Source organism: Ornithorhynchus anatinus, chromosome 4, assembly GCF_004115215.2.
Source record: "Ornithorhynchus anatinus isolate Pmale09 chromosome 4, mOrnAna1.pri.v4, whole genome shotgun sequence".
In the NCBI taxonomy this organism is placed as follows: domain Eukaryota; kingdom Metazoa; phylum Chordata; class Mammalia; order Monotremata; family Ornithorhynchidae; genus Ornithorhynchus; species Ornithorhynchus anatinus.
In genome coordinates, this window is record NC_041731.1 from 95912540 (window position 1) to 95921241 (window position 8702).

An 8702-nucleotide genomic window follows, 5' to 3' on the forward strand; every position below is an offset into this window, starting at 1 on the left:
TGGGGTCGGTGGGGTGGGAAAAATGATTTTCTCTCACCATCACGTGGAGAGAATTCACATGGGCGGTGAGTTCACCCTGATGCCACAGATCTAAATCGAGGAGGAAGTTGATGGAGTCTCTCATCATAAACAATAGAAAAGGAGGAAGTTAACACCTCAAGATGACCTCAGAGTTTCATCTTTTCTCTTTAGGATCAGAGGGTGAGTCCTGATTTCCGCCTTCGTAAAGAAGTTTTCACTCTTAAAAAATGCAGGCACTCCAAAACTTGAAAATGGGTGCACAACACCAGGGTACTTGAAAGATATTTACCAGTAGGTACTCAATCATTATAGTAATTTTAATAAATCAATCGATGGTATTTGTTGAGAGCTTATTAGGTGAAGAGCTCTGTACTAAGCGTTTGGGAGAAAATTAGCTGACACATTTACTGCCCAAAGCAAGCTTACAAGCTAGAGGGGGAGGCAAACATTAATAGAAATAAATAATTTATAACCTATTATTTAAAGATAATATTATAAGCACGGTGGCATTATTTATCACCTACTAAGTGCCGAGTACTGTGTTAAGTGCTCAGTTGGATACAAGGTAATCAGTCTGGACAAAGAGCTTTACCACATGATAGCTGTTTTTTTTCTTATCCTCAGTTTACAGATGAGGAAGCTGTGGCACAGATAAGTTCAGTGACCAGACTAAGGTCATACAGCACGAGGGGCTCAGTAAATACCAGGCCTGAGAATCAGAGGATCTGGGTTCTAATTCTGGATTTGCCACTTTTCTGCTGTGTTTCTCTCTTGTCTATCTCGCTGCCAAACCCTCGCCCAGGTCCTGCCTCTGGCCTGGAACGCTCGCCCATATCCAATGGACAATTACCCTCTCTCCTACTTCAAAGCTTTAATGAAGGAACATCTCCTCCAAGTGGTTTTCCCTGACTAAGCCCTCATTTCCTCTTCTCCCACTCCCTTCTGCTTCACCCTGACAGGCTCCCTTTATTCATCCCCTCCCTTCCAGCCCCACAGTCTTTATGTACAGATCTGTCATTTTATGTATTTATTTTTATTAATGTCTGCCTCCCCCTCTAGACTGTAAACTCACTGTGGGCCAGAAATGTGTCCGTTTATTGTTATACTGTACTCTCCCAAGCGCTTAGTACAGCTTTCTGCCCATAAGGTAAGAGCTCAATAAATACGATTGAATGAATTGAATGAATGAATGAGGCCCCTCTGATTCCCAGACTCGTGTTCTATCCACTAGGCCCCATTACTTCCATTGCTGGCAAGATCCTCTCAGAAGCCTGGGAGTCAGTAGGTCATGGGTTCTAATCCTGCCCCCACCACTTGTCTTCTGTGTGACCTTGGGCAAGTCACTTCACTTCTCTGGCCTCGGTTCCCTCATATGTAGAATGGAGATTAAGACTGTGAGCCCCATATGGGACTGGGATTGTATCGAATCCAATTAATTGTATCGAATCCAATTAACTTGAATCCACCCCAGCTCTTAGTACAGTACCTGGCACATAGTAAGTACTTAACAAATACCATTACCTTTATTATTATTATTAATGCTATTATTATTATTAAGCCTTCTGGGCAGAATGCTCAAGAATATAGGTAGCTATGTACTACTCAGTCACAATGTGGCTTCAGACCAACACACAACACCGCAGATATTACTTTTGTAGAACAGCACACAGGAAATGTGTGCAGGGAACATCACTAAACTCTCAATAGACCTTACAGATCTTGAGAAGAACTGTGGCCTATTATTATCATCATTATTATTATTATTATTATCACTGTTATTGTTATTATATTTATTAAGTGCCTTCTAGGTATCCAGCACTGTTCTAAATACAGGGGTAGATAGAAGTTAATCAAGCTGTACACAGTCCCTGGTGCGAATGAGGCTCACTGACTAAGTAGGAGGGAGAATGGGTGTTAAATCCCTATTTTACAGGTGAGGAAACTGGGGCACAGAGAAGTTAAGTGATCTGCCCAAGGTCACATGGCAGGCAACTAGCAGAGCCGGGATTAGAACCCAGGTCCTCTGACTCCCATGCCCATGTTCTTTCCACTAAGCCACACTGCTCCCCTAGGCCTAGTTGAAAGAACAAAGTTTTCACATAGTTGCGAGATCTGAGTTCTGCTCACCCCTCGAACACTTCAATCTATTGTATTTATTGAGCGCTTACTGTGCGCAGAGTAGCATATCTGTAAAAGAGAGGGTGAAATGTCTGTCCTCCTTCCCCCTTAGATTTATGGGATGGGCACTGTGTCAGGATTATCTTGAAGCCCAGTGCTATCCAAAGAGTAATTGCTGTTTTCCTCTTATGCTGTCGAGTCGTCTCCAACCCATAGCGACGCCATGGACACATCTCTCCCAGAAGGCCCCATCTCCATCGGCAATTGTTCTGGTGATATATCCATAGAGTTTTCTTGGGAAAAACACGCAAGTGGTTTACCATTGCCTCCTTCTGTGCAGTCAACTTGAGTCTCCGCCCTCAACGCTCTCCCATGCCGCTGCCGCCCAGCACAGGTGAGTTTTGACTTGTAGCCGATGGCCTGCCACTCGCTAGCCACTGGCCAAGCTAGGAATGGAATGGACAGGCCTCTGCCTGACTCTCCCTCCCTTAGTCAAGACTGGTGAAATACTGGAAACTCTCCAAGTGCCACCCTGAGAGGGGAATTGCTGTTACTCATCCGTAATTGATGGAGCACCCAATTCTGCGTAATCGCGGTAAACACAGGGTATCTGAACCGATCCCCCATTTATAACATTGTTCCTCTGAGAAAATTGGTTCTGATGCACAACTCTTTGACTTCTGATGGGGATTTCGAGTGTCAATTATGTTTGAGGGCTGCCTGTAGGGAAAATCTGTGCACCGGAGAAACGTGCTGGAAACTGGTTGGGTCTCACTACTTTGATTCTAGACTGTAAACTCGTTGTGGGCAGGAAATATGTCTGTTTATTGATATACTGCATTCTTCCAAGTGCTTAGCACAGTGCTCTGCACACAATAAGTGCTCAATAAATATGCTTGACTGCTTAATAAATATTATTGTTACATTACTTCCCTGCAGCTCCTCTATCCCTATGAGGTCGACCTCACATCCAGCACCTCTGAACCTACCCTGGGTGGGTTTCTGTAGATCTTGCCCTATTGTGATTGCCATCAATCAAACAGTGGTATTTATTGAGTGCTTACTGTGTACAAAGCACTGTACTAAGCACTTGGGAGAGAGACAGAGACTGTGTCCAACCTGTTTTAACTTGTATCTGCTCCAGTGCTGAGATCAGTGCTTGGCACATAGTATGTGCTTAACAAGTCCCAAAATTATTATTATTACAATTGAATAGAGTTGGTAGACATGAACTCTTCCCTCAAGGAGGATTTAGTCTGCGGGGGGAGACAGACAAGAAAATATATTACAGAGAGGGGAAATAGCAGAGTATAAGGACATGTACAGCGTGGCCTAGTGGAAAGAGCATGGGCCTGGGAGTCAGAAGGTCATGGGTTCTAATCCTGGCTCTGCCACTTGTCTGCTGTGTGACTTCGGACAAGTCACTTCACTTCTCTATGCCTCAGTTACCTCATCTGTAAAATGGGGCTTGAGACTGTGAGCCCCAGATGGGACAGCGACTGTGTCCAACTCGATTTGATTGTATCTACCTCAGCGCTTAGAATAGTTCCTGGTGCATAGTAAGCACTTAACAAATACCATCATTACTATTAATGCCGTGTGGCTGGGGCAGTCAAGGTGCTTAAAGGGTACAGATACGTGTGCGTAGGTAACACAACTGTATATATCTTCATCACCCTATTTATTTTGTTTATTTTGTTAATGAAATGAACATCATCCTGATTCTATTTATTTGCCACTGTTTTTATGAGATGTTCTTCCCCTCGACTCTATTTATTGCCATTGTTCTTGTCTGCCTGTCTCCCCCGATTAGACTGTAAGCCCGTGAAACAGCAGGCACTGTCTCTATCTGTTGCTGATTTGTACATTCTAAGCGCTTAGTACAGTGCTCTGCACATAGTAAGCGCTCAATAAATACTATTGAATGTATGAAAAGGCAGGTAGGGGAAATGACGGCTTAGACACGGAAGACCTCTTGGAGGAGATGTGATTTTAGGAGGGTTTGAAGGTGGGGAGAGTGGTGGATATGAAGTGGGAGGGTGTTCCAGACCCAAGAGAGGATATGGGCAAGAGGTTGGCGGTAAGACAGAGGAGATCAAGGCACAGAGATAGAATTAGCATTAAAGGAGTGAAGTGTGCGGCCTGAATTATACTAGAAAATCCCTCCCTCTCCACTCTCTCCACCTTCAAAACACTGTTAAGGTCACATCTCCTCCAAGAGGCCTTCCCTGATTAAGGGCCCTTTTTTCCCCAGTTCACCCTCCCTTCCGCATTGTCTATGTCCTTGGATCTGTGACCTTTGGATATTTGTTATTTGCCCCACCCCCTACCCCACAACACTTATGTACTTATCTTTACATTATATGTCATAAGTTATTCATTTCCATTAATGTCTGGCTTCTCCCTAGGCTGTAAGTTCGTTATGTTGCATTGTACTCTTCCAAATGTATAGTACAGTGCTCTGCCCATGGTAAGCATTCAATAAATACCATTGTTTGGTTGACTGATCGATGGAATGATTGAAATCAGCAAGGTAAGGTAGAAAGGAGAGAGCTGATTGAGTGCCTTAAAGCTGATGGTGAGGAGTTTGATGCATTGATGCACTGACGTAAAACCTCTATTGGAGGTTTTTGAGGAGTGAGGAGATACCGACTGAACTGCTCTTAAAAAAAATGATCCGAGCAGCAGAGTGAAGTATTTATGGACTGGATTCGGAGTGGGAAAAGATGCAGGGAGGCAGATTCAATTGACGAGGTAGAAAATGATAAAATGATGAGTCCTTGTATCGGTGTGGTCGCAGTTTGGATGGAGAGGAAGGTAGAACCTACAGGATTGAATGACAGGTTGAATGTGTGGATTGAACGAGAGAGTCGAAGATAACGCCAAGGTCATGGGCTCGTGAGACGGGGAGGATGGTGCTGCCATCTCCAGTGATGTGTAAAGTCACGGGGAGGACAGGGTTTGGGTGGGAAGATGGACATGTTAAGTTGGAGGTGTTGATGGGACATCCAAGTAGAAATGTCCTGAGGGCTGAAGGAAACATGAGACTGCAGAGAAGGTGAGAAGTTGGGGCTGGAGAGGTGGATTTGGGAATCATCCTTGTAGAGAGGGTAGTTGAAGCTGAGGGAGTGAATGAATTCTCCAAGGGAGTGGGTGTAGATGGAGAATAGAAGGGGACCCAGAATTCATTCATTCATTCAATAGTATTTATTGAGCGCTTACTATGTGCAGAGCACTGTACTAAGCCCTTGGAATGAACAAGTGGGCTACAGATAGAGACGGTCCCTGCCGTTTGACGGGCTTACGGTCTAATCGGGGGAGACGGACAGACGAGAACGATGGCAGTGAATAGAGTCGAGAGGAAGAACATCTCGTAAAAACAATGGCAACTAAATAGAATCGAGGCGATGTACATTTCATTAACAAAATAAATAGGGTAATGAAGATATATACAGTCGAGTGGACGAGTACAGTCCCGAGGGGATGGGAAGGGAGAGGGGGAGGAGCAGAGGGAGATGGGGGAAAAGAGGGTTAAGCTGCAGAGAGGTGAAGGGAGGGTGGTAGAGGGAGTAGAGGGAGAAGAGGAGCTCAGTCTGGGAAGGCCTCTTGGTGGAGGTGAGTTGGCCTCTTGGTGAAGATGAGTTTTAAGAAGGGTTTTGAAGAGGGGAAGAGAATCAGTTTGGCGGAGATGAGGAGGGAGGGCGTTCCGGGACCGCGGGAGGACGTGGCCCGGGGGTCGACGGCGGGATGGGTGAGACCGAGGGACGGCGAGGAGGTGGGCGGCGGAGGAGCGGAGTGTGCGGGGTGGGCGGTAGAAAGAGAGAAGGGAGGAGAGGTAGGAAGGGGCAAGGTGACGTAGAGTCTCGAAGCCTAGAGTGAGGAGTTTTTGTTTGGAGCGGAGGTCGATAGGCAACCACTGGAGTTGTTTAAGAAGGGGAGTGACAGGCCCAGATCGTTTCTGCAGGAAGATGAGCTGGGCAGCGGAGTGAAGACTAGACTGGAGCGGGGCGAGAGAGGAGGAAGGGAGGCCAGACTGATCCTTGAAGGACTCCCAAAGCTGGGAAGCAGAGGAGAAGCCTGTGAAGGAGACTCAGAAGTGGCCAGAGAGATAGGAGGAGAAGCGGGAGAGAACAGTGTCGCTAAAGCCAGGGTTGGATAATGTTTCCAGGAGAAGGGACTGGTCCACAGTGTCAAAATGTTATTCAATAGCCCATGTGATTGATGACTAAATAAGAGTGTGCTTAATTATAATAATGGTGCTACTTGTTAAGCATTTACTATGTACTCCGTGCAAGCTAATCAGATTGGGCACAGTCCCTGGGGCTCGAGTCTGAGCGGGAGGGAGAAGAGATTTTTTTATTCCAAATTTTCAGATGAGGAAACTGAGGCACAAAGACTTGAACTGACTTTCCCCAGGTCACACAACAGGCAAGAGGCAGAGACAGGATTAGAACCCAGGTCCTCTGATTCCCACGCCCATGTTCTTTCCATAAGGCTACACTACACACTAGGGCTGCCAAAGTGAGTTCATTTGCATTGTGAGAAATCCCCAGATACTACCATCATGTTGAAAAAACACCCTGGATTCTTTTATAAAACCTGATTTGAGTTAACCCTGGGCTCTGCTAGGGGTAGAGGGGATACCCTCCATCTCTTCACCCCAAACGGAAGTCTTCTTTTTCCGATTACAGTGGGATTTGCAGGGGAGAAGAGCTTTCTTAAATGACTGGCAGAAGCTTCTATGTCAGTATTTATAGGATAATGGCCGTGTCGTTTGAGACATTTATAGAATGTTTGACGTGCTCAGCTATCAATAGGGAATAGTAAACATAGAACTGTATGAGTTCTGGTTCTGACTCACCTACTGCTTCTCACCTATAGAAGCACTGTGGCCTAGGAGATTAATAATAATAATAATGATGGTATTTGTTAAGCACTTACTATGTGCAAAGCACTGTTCTAAGCGCTGGGGGTGATATAAGGTGATCAAATTGTCCCGTGTGAGGCTCATAGTCTTAATCCCACTTGTCAGCTGTGTGACTGTGGGCAAGTCACTTAACTTCTCTGTGCCTCAGTTACCTCATCTGTAAAATGGGGATTAACTGTGAGCCTCACGTGGGACAACCTGATTACCCTGTATCTTCCCCAGCGCTTAGAACAGTGCTCGGCACATAGTAAGCGCTTCACAAATACCAACATTATTAATCCCCATTTTACAGATGAGGGAACTGAGGCACAGAGAAGTTAAGTGATTTGCCCCAGGTCACACAGCTGACAGGTGGTGGAGCCGGGATTAGAACCCATGATCTGACTCCCAAGCCCGGGCTCATGTCACTGAGCCACGCTATTAGAGCACAGGCTTGGGAGTCAGAAGGATCTGGGATCTAATCCTGCTTCCGCCACTTGTCTGCTGTGTGATCTTGGACCAGTCGCTTCACTGCTCTGTGCTTCAGTTACCTCATCTGTAAAATGGGGATGAAGACTGTGAGCCCCATGTAGGACAGGGACTGTGTCCAACCTGGTTACCTTGTATCTACCCCATTGCTTAGTACTGTGCCTGGCACATAGTAAGCATTTAACAAATATAGCGACAACAGCCTGGCCTTGTGGAAAGAGCATATGCCTGGGGATCAGAAGGACCTGGGTTCTAATCCCAGGTCTGCCGCATATCTGCTGTGTGACCTTGGGCGAGTCACTTCACTTCTCTGGGCCTCAGTTCCCTCATCTGTAAAGTGTGGACGAAGACTGTGAGCCCTATGTGAGTCAGGGACTATAACCCACCTGCTTACCTTGCAACTACCCCAGCGCTTAGAACTCACTTCACTCTGCTGCCTGACTCATTTTTTCCACAAAAACAATCAAGCCATGTTTTCCCACTTCTCAAAAACCTCCAGTGATTGCCCATTCACCTCAGCATCAAATAGAAACTCCTTACCCTAGGCTTTAGAGCACTCCATCAGCTTGCCCCCTTCTACCTCACCTCGCTGCTTTTCTACTACAAGCCAGACCGCACGCTTCGCTCCTCTAACGCTCACCTTCTCAATGTACCTCAATCTCGTCCATCTCGCCACCGACCTCTGGCCCACGTCCTGCCTCTGGCCTGGGACGCCCTCCCTCCTCATATCCAACAGACAGTGACTCTCCCCCACTTCAAAGCCTTATTGAAGCTACATCTCCTCCAAGAGGCCTTCCCTGAAAAAGCCCTCTTTTCCTTTTCTTCCACTCCCTTTTCTTCCACTCCCCTGACTTGCTCCCTTTTTTCACTCTCCCATCCCCACGACACTTAGGTACATATCCATAATTTATTTATTTACATTCACATAGGTCTCCCCTTCTAGACTCTAAGTTTGCTGTGGACAGGGAATGTGTCTATTACATTGTTCTATTGTGCTCTCCCAATAATAATAATAATAATAATTGCGGTATTTGTTAAATGCTTACTATGTGCCAAGCACTGTTACAAGCAAATCAGGTTGGACACAATCCCCGACTCAAGTGAGGGTCACAGTCTCAATCCCCATTTTACAGATGAGGTAACCGAGGCCCAGAGAAGTCAAGTGACT